Source organism: Lissotriton vulgaris, chromosome 8 (genome assembly GCF_964263255.1).
Source record: "Lissotriton vulgaris chromosome 8, aLisVul1.2, whole genome shotgun sequence".
Lineage (NCBI taxonomy): Eukaryota > Metazoa > Chordata > Amphibia > Caudata > Salamandridae > Lissotriton > Lissotriton vulgaris.
In genome coordinates, this window is record NC_141696.1 from 935,408,142 (window position 1) to 935,427,904 (window position 19,763).

Genomic DNA, 19,763 nt, shown 5'->3' on the forward strand with positions numbered 1-19,763 from the left:
AAGATGTTCTGATATGAAAACGAATTGAAAGTGTACATAAGATGTACCAAAGATTCAACACAACACAATAGAGAGGATAAATATTTTGACAATTGCAAAACTTAGACAAAGGATATATAGTATTGCTCCTCAAATAAACTTTGCGAAGTAAATGTGTTTAAAAATAAGACAACTTATATTCAGCATACACAATTTCATATCTTTACATTTGTAAATCAAAACACTTTGATTTGTGAAACACATACCATTAATTCAATGAGATACCATGGATAGAACAACATACAACATTTAACACAAACACATTTAAAAACATAGCATGAAATAGAGATTGATAATCACATCACATATCAACATATATTAAAATTTGACACTAAAGAGAGAACGAGAAAAATGTAATTACAGTGTTATCATATTACAAAAACAAGGCTTGAAGTGAGATGCCCCAAAGGAAATAAAGCTCTCTGGGCCAATCAGAATGCTCTACTTTTAAATTGGCACTCCTGCAAGTGTCTCTAGCTGACCCAACCGTCCAGATATATAATTATATTTTTCCCTTAATTTCTCAAAAACTGCTAAACAGATTTACATCAAATCACAGAAAGCACACTCGCTGGCCTAAGATCTAGGTTTCCGTCAAATTTGATGTAATTCAGTTTGTCTGGCTTTTGCTGTAACGCTGCCTAAAGAAGTCTTTGAAAAATACATTGGGATTGCTGCATTTGGAGATCTCCTTTCTCTCAGCCCCGCTTGATGGATCACCTTGAAACTTTCATTGCACAAACAATGAAGCATCTTTTAGAATGTTTTGTGGAGATTCGTCAAACGGGTCTGATGTTATTAGAAACAACAACAAAAATTCCCTATGGTACAGATCACCTAACTATAACTACCCGGTGGCAACCATATAGATATATAATTAAATATAACCTTACTATGCCTATTGCTGAACAATGATCAGACAGCCATGCTATTTATCCAACAACAAATTCTGTTTCCTTGAACAGCAGAAATAGTTGGTACACCAGCAAAATAAACAAGGCATTCCTTTATTAAAGCATCACGAAATGGTCACACATTTTGATGTTTCTCCATTCTGGAAGTAATACACCATCTAGGTCACTTTCTTTTTTAATTCATAAACATAGAATAAACATATATCTTTGCTCCAGGAATGTAAGAAATATAGCAGTAATTATTTAGAATATTTATTTGCCCTCGGGTCAAATCTTGGGGATTGTATTACCCAATTTGTTTCCAGTGTACATAGAGTCCCTTAGGCCCCATTATAACATTGAGGTCATGCAGAAAAAGCATAAACAGACTTCAAACTCCTGCGAGTGCATTTAGGGGGTTTTACCCTCTAACCTCCCCCGTCGAGCATAAGGGCCATTAGACAAGGAATTTCTTTGTTGCCTGTATGAACGGGTGAGAGTGGCTGTCTCATATATCAGGCCAATCCCCTGGCTCTTTTTTACTTTTGGACCAATTTTTTCCCCTGGTGTCTAGTGGGCTTTCTGTCCCCTGGGGGACAGCTTTATGTCAAACACACTCAATCTGCCCCAAAGGGGACAGGAAGTATGATGCACCTGTTCTGGGGTGGAATTACTGCATGATGCCTGGGTGAGTTGCCCCCACACACTTTTTGTTTTTGGAATATGTTTCCTCTGGTGTCTAGTGACCTTTTTGCCCCCCCGGTGGCAGATTTTAGGTAAACACTCTTAATCCACCAGAGAGGACAGACATACTGATGCACCTATTCTGGGGTGGGAGCACAGCATGATGCCTGGGGGACAGATTTGGAGTAACAATTCACAATCAATGCCTGTGGCAAGGAGAAAGACTGATGCACCTATTCTGGGGTGGGAGCATGAGGTGATGCTGGATAGGGCCACCACCCGCCCTCTTTTTCTGGCCCAAAACATTCCTGATACTCTAGCAGCTAATTAGCATTAGCCTGTTGGCCTATGGCCATGCACCTTATAGAGGTGTGATAAATAGATGAGAAATGAGGCTTGGCTTTTTTACAGGAAGACCTTGTCTAGAGGAATGTGACAGATAACAGCTCAGGAAGGAGAGCTGGTATGGGTACAGAAACAATATCAGCTTGAAAGGGACCTGCTTGAGGCATGCTCAAGCACAGTTAAGTGTGAAAGGAGACCTTGGGAAGAGAAGCCCTATGTTCCAACGACCTTCTGTAGCCATTGTGTCACCAATCCAGATGAAGAGGAAGCTGGTTCAAGGAACACAGAGAATAAGAACTTTATTGTTGGTAAACAAAAGAAAATACAATATAAAAGCACTAGCATAATTTTCTAAAAAGGATACATTAGTTAAAATTGTTGGAACAATGATTAACTTTTTGGTTAAAACTCCACTTGGCTTCGTAGGTGCTGTTATTAGTCTTGCGGACCAAGTGTGAATCAGCAATTAGTAAATGACGACAAGCCATTTATATGTCCAATGATGGAGTTTCGCACTGCTATAATGGGACAGGGTTGGCGGCTCGATAACTTCAAACTGGCTTAATGCTTTAATAACACATTTTGTTAACCCGATATTCAGTTTTGTGTTGTCTGGGTTGAAGGCTGCTATTATGGCTTGGTGGCAAGATCGTATTCCAAGTCTTATCCATTCTTCTTGCAGTAATGAATGTCTAAAAGTTAGCATTGTTGGCCAAAGGCAAAGTATATGTTCCATCCACTCGGTGTGGTAGCCACACAACCTGCATTGGGTGTGGCTGTCTTTCCGGCCCCATTCTGGAAGATTTTTCAAAAAAGGCCATTCACCCAAACTCAGCGCCAGGAACTTTCGTTTAAAATAAAGTGCAGAGGTGCTTCATAAATTAAGGGATTTAACTCCTGGATTAAAGTTAGTGACTACTGCCCAGGCATGTTCCTTTTTGACAGTATTGCCCAGTCTGAGTGAAAGGACCACAACCTGGCACTCTTCTTGATAGCTATCTTTAATGCCGACTGGGGGGGGGGGGGGTTTGTTCCCCAAAATTCATCAATTCCAAGTAATTGTAGACTATGATCCAAGTGGAGCCGATATTTGTTAGTGGCATTACTTTTTTTTAATGTTTTGCCAAAGTCTGGCCTCCAGTGAGTCTTCCCGGGCTAGACGCAGTATGTTGCAAAACTCTATAAATGCCCCAGCTTCTACGCCATGGTGGTAAAGAAAGCCAAATTTGAGGCAGACTTGAGCCGGTGATGCTGAATTTGGAAGATGGAATGCACGTTTAAAGATTTTGGTTTTCAGTTTGTTTAGAAGAATGTTTGTAGTTCCCTTCATAATCTTTTGGCCGTACGTCTGAGAGTTAGATATTTTTGCCTTCATCACTTTTAACAATGGGATTAAGCTGGGACCTAGATGTTTTTTTGACAGTTTTGTTGCTGCAGGCTCTAAAACCAGTGCTTTGGTCCTCAGTGCTTCTTTTTGCTTGACAAATGAGCTTCTGGAGTCAAAAAATATTCCCAGATACTTATAGTGAGGTGTTGAGTCAATTTTTACGTTATTAAAATGCCACCCTCCACGCATTTTCTTGGTTTTCCTAAAGGTGGTTGTTTTTGTTTTTGGATAGGTTCAGCTTTAAGAGGTTGGTTTTAGTATAGGGGAGCCGTTCATCAAGTAGCCTCTGTAAACCCACCTTCGTGTGACTGAGCAGCCCCAGGTCGTCGGTGTATAGGAGGTTGCTGATACGTACACCATCTAATTGGGGAGGATGATAATTGACGCTATCAAGGATTGGCGAAAGGTCCGATATGAACAAGTTAAAAAGGAGTGGAGCCAGCACACATCCTTGTTTACTCCACTGCTGATCTCGATCTTCCTGGAAACATGGGAGCCTTCACCCAGCTTGATTCTTATCCATGTTTTGGAGTGGAGTTGAACTATTGCTAGTAGCAAGGATTGAGGAACTCCCCAGCCCTTTAGTTTTTGCCCCAATAGGAACTGGGGCACGCGGTCGAAGTCTGCTTTAAAATCCACAAAGCAACAGTGCAATTGAGTTTGTTGGAAAGTTGTTTTCTCTATTAGGACGGATAATGTTAGTAGATTGGTTGTTGTACCATATTTGGCCACCAAACCTGTTTGATTGAATGGGAGGCACTTTGTTTCATTGGCCCAGGTCAGGAGATCTTCCAATAGAGTACTGGCATTGTATTTGGACTCCTTGTCGAGGAGGGCTATCATTCGATAGCTACTGGGGTCGTTTCTCTTCCCACTTTTAATGATGGGATGGATGATAGCACCTCTCCAGGACTCAGGAACTTTGTTGTTTAATCGGCATTCCAAAAACAGGGGGGTCAAATGCTCTGACAAAAATTCGGCTTCTGATTTGAACATTGCCTGGGGGAGACCTTTTAGCCCCATTGTGCAGTCAGCCCTGGCTTTCTTTATAGAGTGTAGGATCCTGTGTTTTATTCCTTCAGCTCTCACTATTGTCTTTTCAGTAAGTGAGTCGATGTTGTTACTACTTGTGTGTACAGGCTCTTCAAATGTGCTAATAGGTAAAGGGCTGGGAGTGGCCGTTTTTGATTTGTGGCCTCCGGTAAAAGTATCATTGCGTTATTTATACTTTGTGTAGTTGGACGGTTATCTTTATGATGGGAGATATTAAAGTGGGAGGATAAGAAGTGGATCCATTCATCGGCACTGATGTTTGCACTGCCATGGCCATTTCCACTTCGCTGGCTCCTGTAAGCAGGGACCAGAATTGCTTTGAATTTGATTTCCTAATTTCATGGAAGAGCTTCAGGCAAAATTGATGGGAGGCCTCTCATTTTTCCCTGCGTACAGCGGACTTGAAGGCTGCTTGAGCTTGCTTATAATTGAGAAATGTAGTTTTGTTGTCTGGGCTCTTCCTTGATTGCAGAAGAGCTCGATTTCTGTGAAGCTTTAGTTTTTTTGCTGCAGGTGAAGTGTATGCTCGAAATACCTGCTGCCCAGTTTTCCTCTTTGGAGGCACTACGTATTACGATTGGTGGTAAAATGTGCCCAGTTACTAATAGCTGAGGAGTCATTGTCTGGTTGTTGATTTAACAGTGTTCTGCATTTTTCCATCAGGGAGGGGGCCATATTGTCAGACCATTTCAATCATTTTAAATTCTCTGTGTGGGTGCCTACGTGGGTGTCGGCTAGCTCCTGGTGTCGCAGGATTTTCGTGAGAATTGTTATTATTTGAGGCCGATGATCGCTCTCGCCTTGTGGTACAATGTAATAATTCTTAATCAGTGTGAGAATTTCTATGCTCCCTAGCGAAAAAAAAAAAAAAAGAAAGTTCGGCTATCAGATCGTGTCCAGGCTGGGGGTGTATCCATAAGCGAACGATCATTCAGTACGGTATAACCAATGCTGCTGAGCTGGGTGACTGCGTACTCCCCCAGTTTAGATGGTCTGTTATCTGTAGGAGATGTCTGTGTGACTACGTGTGATGGAATCATTTGAGGAATAGTCTCTGGGTCTCCAAAAGAATTACAGTAAAGGTTGGTGTTGAAATCACCAGTGATTGTACCTTGTATACTGCCATACTCGATAAGCGAATTACATACAATGTTGGTCAGGCTATCCAATTTGGACTTTTTTACAGAGGTACACTGAGATATATAAACATTAAGAAGAAGCAGCTGGCTTTTGATCTGTCCACTTCTCAATAGTATTCCAGTGAGCCAGTCTTCCTTGAATTTCAGCAGCTTAGTATGCAGAGATAGTTTGGTTGACACGTAAATAACTAGGCCGCCGCTTGGCCTACCAAACTGGGTCTGTCTTGTTGCAAACAACGCAAATTTGAGATAGCCTTCTATGGGTATATTGTCAAATTCCCAGGTTTCCTGCAGTAGAATGATGTTGTGCTCCTTTTGAAGCCACTAGTAGCTGCTGATTGAATTGCTTGTCCTAGGCCGTTGATGTTCCAAGAACATATTGATATGCTATATGCCCAAGGTCCAAGGAACCGTTTAGTGAAGCTGAGGAAAAGGGGACTGTTTATTTTTTTAAACACTTCCCTGGCTGGGTCCTCAGCAACCTCCAAGGGCAGAGTTGTGCTCACATGTTGGATTTTAATCAGAATAATGTACTGTGAGATATTATCAAGTAAGACAAACAGGATGTGATGCAAAAGTGGGAATGTTTGCCCAAGGGTACCTTTACTCCTTGAATACTGGATGTCTAGGAGTCACAACCACCAAATGGCTAATTCAGAAAGGTAAACTTACACTTTTGTGCGAGCTTACAACTGTTCTTTGTTCACCAAGGTATTTTACTAGTAGTATCTTTGACTGAGGAGTCTCTGCACGTAAAAAGATAGGACAGTCCTAACTTTTTATGTGAGGATACTCCACAGACATAATGATGCTACTAGTAAAATACTTTTGTGAATAGCAAGCAATCGTGAACTTACACAAAAGTATAAGTTTACCTTTTTCATTCAGGCCCTACGTCGGATGGTACAAATCATGACCTTTTGAAAGTGTAAACATGTGTCCAAAAGGAGGACTTAAACAGCTTTTGAATTTGAATTTCTCCTGATCTGTATTTTTCCTGCCAATACGAATAGCTTCAGCAGGATCCCCAGATTTAAGAGGACTTAAACGATTATGACCTGCTACCATGACATGCTGGAGGATTTTGACTTCCATTTCAGAGACCACATTACAAGGTAAAATCTTTGGATAAACCAAAAAAAATACCCAATACCCTACACATGATTGCTTAGTGTCAACTATCTGAAATGTATCAAAATATTTTTGCACCAGCCTATTCATCAGTTTTTTTTTTAAACTTGCATTGATTGGGCATTACCTGTATGGATGTTCTAGAAACATTTAGGTGCTTATTTATGAGAGCACAGTCACTTTTGCACCATGTAAAGTGGTACATAACGATTTATGTAGTCACACAAAGCCACCTTTCTTTCACTTATACTCAGCCATTTGCAAAAACACACCAGGATGAAAGAAAAAACACATCATTATATGAGGAATCTATGAAGACGTGACCTGTGGATATACTAGATACATTTACTTGTATTACAAATAAACTAAGTTATTGCTACATAATACCCCTTAGAAGGTCCAGAATACATAGGGGATGTGTTTTACTCACCTAGAAGGAACATCGATTTTGCTGGACTTATGAGATACCCCCCTTTTTTGATCCACCAGAATAAAGGTGTGACCAGAATGTGTGTAGACTGGTCAGTGATAGATCTCAACCCACAAGACAACAACAGCTGAAATAAAAGTCCCTTTCCCGTTGTCATTGCCAATGTGTGTGGTTAGTGGTTGGGATAGGTATGAATGGTACAAGTGAGTGCATGAATGGTTTTGTGTGAAAGGTGAGAGTGGGTATGAGTGAGTATGTGTGGTTGGGAGTATGAAATTAGCATACAAGTGAGGTATGTTTTCACAAAAAAAAAAATATTGTATCTTTTAGTCTAACGGCCTTTGTCAGAATATACTATGTATTTTTTAATGGAATTAAAGCAAATTGCTTATTCTATTAGTATTGTATACTGAAAAAATTGTGCATTGCATCGTGTGTTACAATTGCTTGTGTTGACATCATACAAAGTGCAAACTTCAATTGAAACATGTGCAAAAAAGGATAAACATGAGCAATCAAACTAAATAAATAAGTTAATGACAGAGCTATAATCAGCAGACAATGAGGACACGCACCACCAATTGATCCAAGGCTGCTTTTTGTGGCGTGCTACTGGGGTTTCACTTTCCATCCACAAAGTGTATATAAATGTGAAATCAAACTGATAGCATCCCCTTCAGAGGAGATGTCCCCCTGTGCACAGCTTGTGGACCAAAACTTGGGTAACAATTAAATCATGTTGTGAGTCCAAAACTTTGATATATAGTAAATGTTATATTTTATTCACATCAAAATGATAATGTTTTCAGGTTCTTCTCATAACAGTCTCTGAAGGGGATGCTCCCAATTTGAGAGCTATATTCAGTAAATGTTTTAATTTAGCGGCATTCTTTTTGTGGTCAGCCCTGTGAGCTCTATGTAGCCCTTTGTGAAGCAATACAGGTCTAGTGGGACCCTGCATCCGTTATCATTGGTTTGTTTCCCCCCTTTGTCCCTGACCTTAAATAGTAGGTTGAGGGGTACCTGTCTTTCTTAGTGGATTTGAGTGGCCACATAAATCATGAGTAAGGCATTCCATGGGCATTCCATTGGGTTTTCCCATGTCACACCCATGGAATTTGACTCTGTCCCAGATTTACAAAGAGATGTAAACCTGGGGAAACATCAAATCATTACATCTCCCAAGGCGAGACATACCAAGGAGAAATATGTTAATTTGTCCTCTTTATTTCCTCTTTCCATATGTACATACACTGAAAGAGGAAAATACCTCTTAGGATTGTTTTTGTACAGGAAGGTGCACCATCCTGCACAAAAACAATTTTACCTGCAATGGAAAAACAATTGCTCCATGGTTTAAGGGTGTCTATGTAGGCACTAGGTTGCCAAAGTGGCGCCAGCTCAGGCAGAAAGGACAGGAAGGCACTGTATTGCATACATACTGTGCATTCCAACCCTTTCGCTCTGGTGTACAGCACAACAAGGTGCCTTGCGGTGCTGCCCTATGCTATAATACCATAAATGATGCCCTTCAGATTTTTTTTGTAGAGGAATCATAATGAACTTTTCCAAGGAATCTGGAAGCCCTTTACATATGAAGCCACTTGTTATTGCCATTGTGCCATAAGAAATTAGGCTGAATATGATCCCAGGCACTGTACATGTGCAAACTGTATAAAGTATCCCATCTGAAACACCTGGGTGAATGCACTGCCAGGAATAAGGCACAGTACAATGGAAAAACTGCTCTAATGATCATCTGGCACATCAGTCGCTTTGTTTTTCCTCCTGATATATAACTAAGTTTTGTGGAACATAGACAAAATTGTTGCAAGTTTTTTGTCTGCAGAAGGAAGCCTGCATGAAGAAAACAGGTATGTGCATGACTGTTTTGGGCGGCGCAAGATGGCCGGCCAAGCACTCATGCTCACATAAGGAGTACAAACCACTCCTTCTGCTGCTCTGATAGCATCCCCGCCCCACACAGTTCTTGCAATGGGGAGAACTAAAATTATAATAACTTCCATATATTATTATTTTGCTTCCCTTTTTTTACACTTCAAAAAGCAGTGGGTGGATGTTCCTCTGCCTTAGCGGAGGAGCCGCCACTGATTAGTTGTGCGTTTTGGCACATGAGGTATCAGTCCAGTTTGTGTGACCTTGTAAGGCTGAACTTTAAGTTACCAAAGGAATCTTTTAAGTCAGCAGTTCAGCGTGCCCTCCCTCAAATTCTGCAGCATTACAGGTGTTCATCATCACAGAAAAAATATGTATATCACTAACAATAGCAGTGCAAGCTTCCCTGAGACACAGTGAGTGCACTGCACAGTGCCCAGAGTGGAAGTGGAAGCTTCCCTCAAGTGCAAGATTTCCTCATACACAGTACAAACAACAGAACTACAAGCTTCCCGTACACAAGTGAGCACAGAGTGCTCACAGCAGTAGTGAAAGGATTCCTAAGGCACAGTGCCCAGAGTGGAAGTCCCCCAAACTAGTGTCAGCTATGCAAGCGTCTCACCTTACACGAGTGATGGCTGTGCGACTGTGCCAGCCTCCTTTGTCGGTGCCAAACATGTAAAGTTCACATATCAAAGGTGGATATTTTTAAGGTTCTGCTTTGTTTTGTCCCTTTAGGCTCTTTTGTTTTGCTTCAAGCATATCATGGGAGTAAAGGCCATTGAGTGAACATCACTCCCTCGCCATAGACTGCCCTACGTTCCTTGGAGGTCCCAGTCCCATCGAATATGTCAATCCTTTGAAAGGGTGCCAAAAACCTACATCTGGTCTCAGAGTGGCCCTCCTACCCTCTTTCTTGAAGTCACAGGGCAATCCAAGCACCACTTACCTGCAGATGAGCTCTCTGGCAGGATTTCTTACCCTCCTTATTCTGGCAATACTATGCATCAACCAGTGATGCTACACCAGGTGCCCACACCTGGCACTGTTCATGAGAAACACTCCATAGTCGTGAGAGACAGTGCTGCTTCCATATAGAGGGAAAAAACACAACAGCCCTTGAAAAGAGACACCTAATGAGGTGGGCACCAATAAACAAACTAGCAGTAGAAGAGTTTTTGCTGAACTCTGTTTTCAAAGAGGAGCGCAGCATTGCACAAAGTCCGCCAGCAGAGCCGAGTTCATCGCCCATGCCTACTTACTGAACAAATCCATTTTACAATTAAATGACAAATACAATTACATGTGCAATTGTTATTGTTATTGTTAACTTAGTTTTCTATAGTGCCAACTCACCTACAGGTCTCTAGGCGCTCAAGACCAGATAACAAACAACAGTGATTGAGGACATGAGAGAGGCAGAAAGGCCTATAATACAGCTTGTTTAGATGAGCCGAGTGCCTCCCTAAATAAGAGGGTTTTTAACAGCTTCCTGAAATGCAGGAGATTTGCTTCTTTTCAAAGTGATTCTGGTAGATTGTTCCAAATCTGTGGAACCAGAACCGAAAAGGATCTCCCTCCTTTGGTTTTTAGCTTGTAACGAGGGCAGACCAGTAGCTGGGAATCAGCAGACCTCAAGACTCGCTTGGGGTATACACCTCCAATCGTTCTTTAATATAGGCAGGGACTTGCCCATAGATAGCCTTATGGGCCGTGCACAGACTCTTGAGCTCCACCCTCTGCTCAATGGGAAGCCAATGTAACTTGAGCAGTAAAGGAGAGGCGTGGGATCTTCGAGGTAGCTTGAAGATCAGACGCGCCGCATCATTCAGGACCACCTGCAATCTGTTGGTCAGGATTTTAGGTAGACCTAGATAAAGGGCGTTCCCATAATCCAGCCTCGAGACGAGGGTAGCAGAAACAACCATACGGAGTGCGGAAAAGGAGAAAAGAGGGGCCAACTTTTGCAGCTGCCTGATCAAACCAGTACATATCCCTACTACTGAGGAAATCTGACTGGCCATTGACAACTCATTGTCAATCTTGATACCGAGACTTTTTACTTTATCACACGGTATCGGTGAGGGACCTAATTCCTGGGGCCAATAAAGGTCACTCCAGGGTGAGGCTAAGGTGGAGACCACCAGAACCTCAGTTTTTTCCGGATTTATTTTCAGCAGGTTTGCCGTCATCCAGCCCACCGTATGTCTGAGAATGTTCTGGGCATTAGTTTGCACCAGGACCGTGTTGTCAATACTCAGTAGCAACTGGGTGTTGTCAGCGTAGTTAAACACACGGCAACCCACGTTCGCTAGAGAGTCAATCAGCGGTTGGAAGTAGAGATTGAATAGTAGTGGGGATAATGCAGAGCCCTGAGGGACTCTGCACTCCCGAATACCCACCTCGGAGCTGGCATCCCCTAATTGAATCCTCTGGGTCATGCCTGTCAGAAAGGATTGAAGCCACTGATGGACCCGACCCCTTATCCCAAAAGCGGCCAATCTGTCCAGTAGCAGGGAATGGCTGACAGTATCGAACGCCTCCGATAGGTCTAGGAGTATCAGGGCGCTCGGTTTCTTACTGTCAGCCATACCTCTCAGCTCATCCAGCACCGAGAGCATCACCAATTCGGTGCTGTGGTGTGCACGAAACCCTGCCTGGCGCTCCTGGAGTAGATGGTGTGACTCAAGGAATAAGGAAAGGGACTTCAGTACATGTTGCTCTAGGACCTTGGACAGGAATGGCAGTTGGGATATCGGCCTGTAGTTTTTTAACATAGCTCATGACTTCTTTAACAGAGGCTTGACACGTGCCTCCTTGAGACTCGATGGTAAATGGCCGGTCTCCATTGAGCTGTTGAGAAGGGAGATAATATGGTCTTCTAAGATAGGACGCGCCAAACGAAAGACCCTAGGGGGGCACGGGTCCGCCGGGGAGCCTGACTTTGTATTGTTCATAAGCTGCTCAAGACTTAGAGAGTCTATCTCAGGAAGCTTAGAAATATATGCTTCCGAGGAGATTTGAGCTTCCTGTGACGGAGAACGGCCCTTCAAGGCACTGTTCTTAATCTCAGAAAGGATAATCCCCACCTTCTCAAGAAAGAAGCTTTGAAAGCTGTCGACAGTTGTTGTTTCCATCATTTCTGTTTTTTTACTCAACTCAGTTAAGATATTAAACGTTTCCTTCTGCATGTTCTCAGCTTGACTTATACGAGTTTCATAAAAATCTGCTTTGGTTACCATAATCAGTTTTTTATATGACTTAAGTGAGATTTTATATTGTTCCCGATCTGTCCCGTCTTTAGTTCTCCTCCAAGTCCTTTCTAAAAGCCGGAATTTCTTTTTATGGTCCCTCAGAAACGGGGTGAACCATGGGGCATCTTTTACTAGTCCTTTTGCTTTTTGTAGTCTCTCCGTGCTATCTGGTCGATCGCCTGACTCAGATTTCGCGTCATATCCTTATAGTCCTGTTCTAAGTCTACGTTTGAGACTAATGATTGGACACGATCAGGAAGGCTACTGATCAAGGATTGTGAATCCACTTTTGACCATTGGCGGACTTTTTTCAATTTTGGAGGTTTTTGGGACGGATAGCTTACAATTGGGATCTCACAGTTCGCCAAGTAATGGTCCAACCAAATACAGGGTACAATGTCCAGAAGGTTCACCTTTGGGTCTGAAGTCCAAATAAGATCTTGGGTGTGCCCTTTAACATGAGTGGGGGCATCTACAAGCTGTCTAATACCCAGTGAGGACATAGTATTCTCCAGATGTCTAGTTGGCAGGTCTTTCTGAGCTTTATCCAATGCGGATTAAAATCCCCGGTTACCACAATTTTTTGGTATCTTTTACATAAATCAGACATGATCGGGGCAAATAAGTCATTGAATACTGAAGTGGAGTTTGGAGGGCGGTAAACTGTAAGAATCACTAGACATGAATTATTTAGAGTGATCTTCACTCCAAGTATGTCGGCTAGTTCTACGGTCTCAGCTGCTATTTTGACAGCTTTTAGGTCTTTTTTAAACAGAGTTGCTACCCCCCCACCCCGGGCATTATCTGCGCGATTGTGCCATACCGCATCATAGTCGTTGGGAAGGTCGGCTATAATGTCAGGCAGGGAATTTTCGCCCAACCATGTCTCCGTAAGAGTTAAAACATCAATGTCCTCATCTTGAAGAAGAGTGAAAATTTCAAGATGATGCTTTTGAAGAGACCTTGTGTTTAAGCTGGTTACTTTCAGAGAAGGTGGGAGTGGCCCAAAACTACCCCTGCATGTTCGGAAAATGTTCAAGTCTTCTAGTTTATTCATGATGGTGGGATCTAACATCTGCCTACCAGTATCCAAATCTAGTAGATCTTTAGAAGTAAATACCTGTCGCCGACCAAAAGACCTGACCCCTGACCCCGACCGAGCGCGGACGGGCGCAGACGAGCTGGACACTGGCGCGACTCCGGCGAGACTCCGGTGAGCCTGTGGCGCGTGACCGCTGCGCGTAGACATGACCGTATTAAATGAGGGTCTAGCGTCCTTCTGACGACTAGACCGTCAGCCAAGATGGCGCCGCCAGGCGTCCTTCTCCCCCTCGAAGATGTCCGCTGAAATGGGAAAGCTTGGAAAGGGGGCCAGCCGAAAAAGCGGTGATAAACAATTACAGTGCAGGCAAGTGGGCAATTATTAAAACCAGGGGAGAAGGCGCAAAATTATAATAAAAGGAAATACAAAAACTGGATAGTTAAAATTGTATCGCTAGAAGCCTCGCTAAATTATGCAATTAAGCGCTGCATGCTCTACATGCTTACTCGATTCACCAGTCAGGTCTTAGAGACTGGTCAGCTCGATTCTTCGCCTTAAATGAGGGTCTACCGTCCTTCTGACGACTAGACCCTCAGCCAAGATGGCGCCGCCAGGCGTCCTTCCCTACCTCGAAGATGTCCGCCGAAATGGGAAAGCTTAGAAAGGGGGCCCGCCGAAAAAGCGGTGATAAACAATTACAGTGCAGGCAAGTGGGCAATTATTAAAACCAGGGGAGAAGGCGCAAAATTATAATAGAAGGAAATACAAAAATGGGATATTTAAAATTGTATAGAATGGGATAAATACACTGCGTTTTTATTTTTCTTATTATTGTTTACTCAAATTAGTTGGTGCACCTGAAGGTAACGTCGAGAGTCCAACGACGTTGTGTAATGCAATTCAAAAAGTGGGTCTAGAGGTACTCTAGAACCATCCCTTCCAAAGCACTCATGAAGTTGTCTCTATGTTGCAAGAAGACTTCCACTCTAGTGTTCAGATAATTCATTAAGGTGTTTTTATTTCATCACAATTAAATATGATCCATTGTATGCATGTTTCTTTATGCTTTACTTGAATATCATCATCATTTAAACATTGTCATCATGAAGCGTCCAATGCATTTCGGGCATGTAGTAATATGCCCTTCATCAGGGAAAACGACACTGTCAAAAATTAATAAAAACATTGTGACTATAGTGATAAATCATATGATATGTATTAACACAACCTATCACAAGGAAACACTCTGTCACAAAAACACTGTGGTGAGTGATGATTATAAACAAGAATGTTGTGAGGTAAGCGAGAAAGGAACGTGATTAGCATGAATTGCATGCACAGAGAAAACCCAATGGTTTGAAAAAAAATATATATAGTGAAGAGTTAATTAAACTCACATGACTTGGGTATACAGTTCGGGCGAAATCTGTAAAAAAATAAAGGAAACGCGGCTCTTACAAACGGAGCTCTTGTATAAAGTGCACGAATCTAGTCCTAAGTTCACGTATGAGAAAAGCGCTTGTATTCTCTACTAACCTTGATTTGTGGAAACGGAAGTTCCACTAGAATCCTCTCGCGGTACCAGCCCAATTCATTCAAGTAAAGCATAAAGAAACGTGCATACAATGGATCATATTTAATTGTGATGAAATAAAAACACCTTAATGAATTATCTGAACACTAGAGTGGAAGTCTTCTTGCAACATAGAGACAACTTCATGAGTGCCTTGGAAGGGATGGTTCTAGAGTACCTCTACACCCACTTTTTGAATTATATTTAAAAATGTATCGCTAGACGCCTCACTAAATTACGCAATTAAGCGCTGCAGGCTCTACATGCTTACTCGATTCACCAGTCAGGTCTTATAGGACACATGGGGCCTCATTTATGACAAATGACGCATCGCTGCGTGAAGGCAGCGATGCGTCACTTCTCAGTGCGCACTCCTTGCGACATACCTGATGCGTCATATTTAATGTATGACGCATCATGTCGCAAGGAGTTACAGATACGTCAGTATTTCTGACGTATCTGTAAGCGCAAAAGTGACGCATTGCTGGAGTGTGTCACAAAAGTGACGCAACTCCAGCAATGCGTCCTTTCACATGGGGAAAGCCCCATGTGAAAGGGCTTGCGTCAGTCTTACACCTGCTGTGAGGCAGGCGCAAGATTTTGACTCAACAGTGTCCTAAAAGTGACGCAGTGAAATCTCATAGATTTCACTGCGTCACTATTACGAGGTTTTTTGCGGGGGAACGCCCCCTCTGCATACATTATACCTGACGCAGGTATAATGTGGCGCAGGGGTTTAAAAAGTGACGCATCTACCTAGATGCGTCACTTTTTAAATATGGGGCAACAAGGCACATTTTTTACACCGCTGGTGCGTCACAAAAAGTGACGCACCGGCGGCGCAAAACTTACGCAAGGCCTTCATAAATAAGGCCCAAGGCACCTAAGAACAGCTATATTTGTGTCATCTTAACATCCACTGTACAGATGGGTATTCTCAGCATGCCTGGGTCAATTATTGGCTGTGGCTAACAACCCTTTCATATGTGGACATACTGCTTATCAATAAGAAGCTATAGACTTAACAATAAATTAATCATCTGTCCTAAACCAGAAAGGTAATACAGATCTAATAGAGCTGATCCCATACAATCTAAATAGAGGCAGAAGCCATCTTTTATGTGCAATAACAAATGTTGCACAAAGCAAGAGGTGCAACATAGTATCCTCTGGCTAAAAAAGATGCAATCACAGGCTTCACTTCCCATAGTGATACTTGCAGACCTAGTAAGATCTTCCCTAGTAGGCAAGTTCCCCAATCTGAACTTGATATACAATGAATGTTTCAATTGGGATAAATAAAATACAGAAAAAACATACTACCTAGACCTTGCCTACCACTGAAATATTCTTCCAATATGCTACTTCTTCGTTATGTAGAACGTTTCAAGCTCCATTTCCCACCTTAGCATATAATAAAGGTCAATCATGAGTTCTATGGTATCCCATCCTTCTCTATTTAGGTCGGTCCATACAAACTCAAGTTGTACACCAATTAATATAATCTTCACATGGGTCCAACTAACTCCTTCAGCTCAAGCTGATGCAACTAGTTACATCTTCCAGAGATAAGTAAATTGTTGCTTTCAAGTTCCCCACCGACCTAATCCAGTACAGCCCTGGTTTTAATACTGCTAAATCAGCAATTGGCATCAGACTAAGCTCCACATAAAGTAATAATAGGGGAGTGCTAGGCTTCAACCTTAGCAAAGCCCTTCAGTAAAATATTTTTGGCTACTTGGAGTTACTATTGCTTTCTCCTTGTATATTTAAAGGATGGTAATAATGAATTATGAACCTGATTTTTTCTACATTTTAATACCTCCTCTGAAGTCTGTGATAAAACTGTACTTGCCTTCAATATCTGATCCTTTCAACTAAGGGGCATATTCATAAGGAGTTATTGCCAAGTGACCTGCACTTTATCGCAGCCAAAGTCTCGATAAAGTTATCACCCCATTAGCAAGCTGGTGCCCATAGCATCAGTTTACCCACAATAGCAGCCTCAGTAAACATCGCCATATACAACCCCGGCAACAATCGCTAATGAGATGCAGAGTAGGCGTCCCCATGCCAAAAGCTGCGACAACACTACTCTGCAACATTCTCAACGACCAGCCAGATCTGCAATACGACCATAAGACATGTGATAAGGCACATTAGCAACAGGAAACTAACACCTGCTCTGACCTGGTGTAAAGTCAGACCAGAGCCTGCACCAGAAAAGGGAGCCAAGGCCAGAGCCACACCTGAAGGGCAACATATGCCATGGAGCCACTGATCATGCAGGACGGTTACCCAAGAGGGCCAAAACACCCACCGCCACCACCCCCAGGACACTCCTCCCCGGGCACATTCCCCTGGCCAAAGACATGCCACTTCAACTACACAGAATCATGTACCAAATAATCTGCCTGATGTTGCCCAATCACATCTGGTGACATGCATGTGTCGGATGTATGCCAGTACAACGCGATCATTTTGATCGCGGTAGTTTACATCGCGGATTTTACAACGCAAGTCGTTGAACGACTTCGTTGCATGGCGCGGATTGAGGAATATTATAATTTTATATTCCAACACCAGTCCACGTAACAGTAGAGAAGGTGTTGGCATATAAAATTACAATATTCCTTAACCAACAGCGCCATCCAGCACAAGTCGTAGTAACGACTTGTTTTGTAATGGAAGTGTGGTAAAGGTCATGCGGTGTAAACACCGCATTGTAAATTACGTTTACCCATGTGTCGTCACAAAAATGAGCATCACACATTCACCTTCGAATCAACAAATGAAAATGTATTCAAAGAAACACAGAACAGAAATGAAGACACATTGCGGCTACCCTGGGGACAATCTGTAGGTCTCAGCAAGACAAAAACCGTGACTAGAAGGTGTGTCCTGCGCACATCAAGAGACGGAGAGAGAGCAAAGGAGAGAGAGAGAAAGAGAGGGAGAGAGAGCTAGACAGACAGAGAGTGGGAGAGAGAGAAAGACGGACAGAGAGGTGGAGAGAGAAATAGACAGACAGAGAGGGGGATAGAAACATTGCGTACCCAGGCCACACTGCTCATCTGCTGACGCTGGTGTGTCTCCAACCACTTGCCAGCATGTAGTGCAGGTCACCAGGTCCCACATCTGAAACAGAGTCCAGATTAATGAATGGCAAAGTACATACAATTGCACACAACATTATCGCCTGTCGGCCTCTGCACATCCAGGTAGCTGAACCCAAACCCCTCCCACCACCCAGCGGGGCATGCCCACTCCAGTGCACCCAGGCAGCTGCACCGCAGCCCCTCCCACCACCTAGCGGTACATGCGCATCCCAGCGCACACAGGCAGCTGCACCCCAGCCCCTCCCGCTGCCCAGTGGTGCAGTCCCACACCTGGGCACCCAGGCCTCACTGCTTACCTTCGGCCACCAGCGTGTAGAAAAGAGGGCCCACCACGTGCCACTGTAAGCCACATGCCCGCGGCCCACAGACAGGGCACCCTCCACATCATTGAGCCCTGCTCCGCAGGCTACCAGGTCTCACTTTTGATGATGGGTCTTAATTTCACCATGGCAGATGGCATACCAGTGCACCCGGCATCATCGCAGGCTGCACACCCGCTCAGCCTTATAGGTGCCACTAACTATGTGATCCTGGAGGCGACGCCATGTGGCGGTAGGCCCGTGCTGCCCGCTGGCTCAGGCCTACACACAGCCCTGCAGGGCACACAAAGCCTTAGCCGTCCGGACGACCAGGACGGGGCATCATTACAGGCAGCAAACCTGCTCAGCACTTAAGGTGCCCCTACCTCAGAGCACTTAAAAGTCACCATCCCATGGTGGTGCGCATGTGCCGCCCGCAGTGTATCTGGTGCAAGTCATTGACCCTCTATGATTGGGTATTGTGATGTGGATGCCATCATGTCACCTCTGGCCCAGCAGAATATGATGTCGCAGGCCCTGGGCCCCCATGCCTACATGCACACCACACAGATACACCCCGAAAGAGTTTGGAAATGGCTTTGAACATGTGCGCCTGGCCCTTTTTCTATTTGCAGGGTCACATGTTCTGTAACGCTTGTGCTGAGTGGGTGTGGTGTGGGTGTATACCAGCCGTGAGTGGCTGGTGGCATGCTGACAACTAGACCTGTGATCAGCATATCACTACCGGGAAGACCTGAGACATGTAGCGTTGTCCCCCCCCCCTGAGCATAAGCGTAGTGGGATGGCCTGGCGTATGTCAGTCCAGCATAAGGGTTTGACAATGACCCTGGGTCTCTGGGCGTTGTTCCGTACGGGACTGGACAAGGAAGTCATAAATGGATGTGTCGCTGTTGTTGCGTAGGCACCACCCGGACAACATTCGGCAATGTGTCAGACCGTGACCCAAGTCCAACGACATGAGCCACATGGACGTAAGAGGAATTCACTGACCCTACATTCATCCAAACTACCACACTTGAAAGACCATGGACAAGACACATCTGTGTGATTCGGAATGTTTAATGCATATTCAGTGGAGTGTTGCATCTGGAGCAGTACTGGGCCATGCAAACCCCATATGACGATGTTGGCCTGTGGAGGGCCAGCTAGAGTCCTTCATGGAATGACAGGTCCAAAGGACAAGGAAGAGTTCTGTCCGCAGTCTGATTGCAGTGTCATTGGCGATCAACCAGAATAATGCAGTCCATGTCGCGGTCCAAGTTGAGTGTCGCAGGGTGCATAGGGGAAAGCGGAAGGTGATGACAACAACTAATTGCATCTAACCAAGCTGATCTTTTGAGCTGTCCGCTAGTGCCATGAGACTTTCGAGTGATATGTGCGCTAAATAAATATCCCATGCTTTGATTTTATTTGATGCAGAGAGCAGAACCAAGCAGAAACAGGCCATATGGCGGAGAT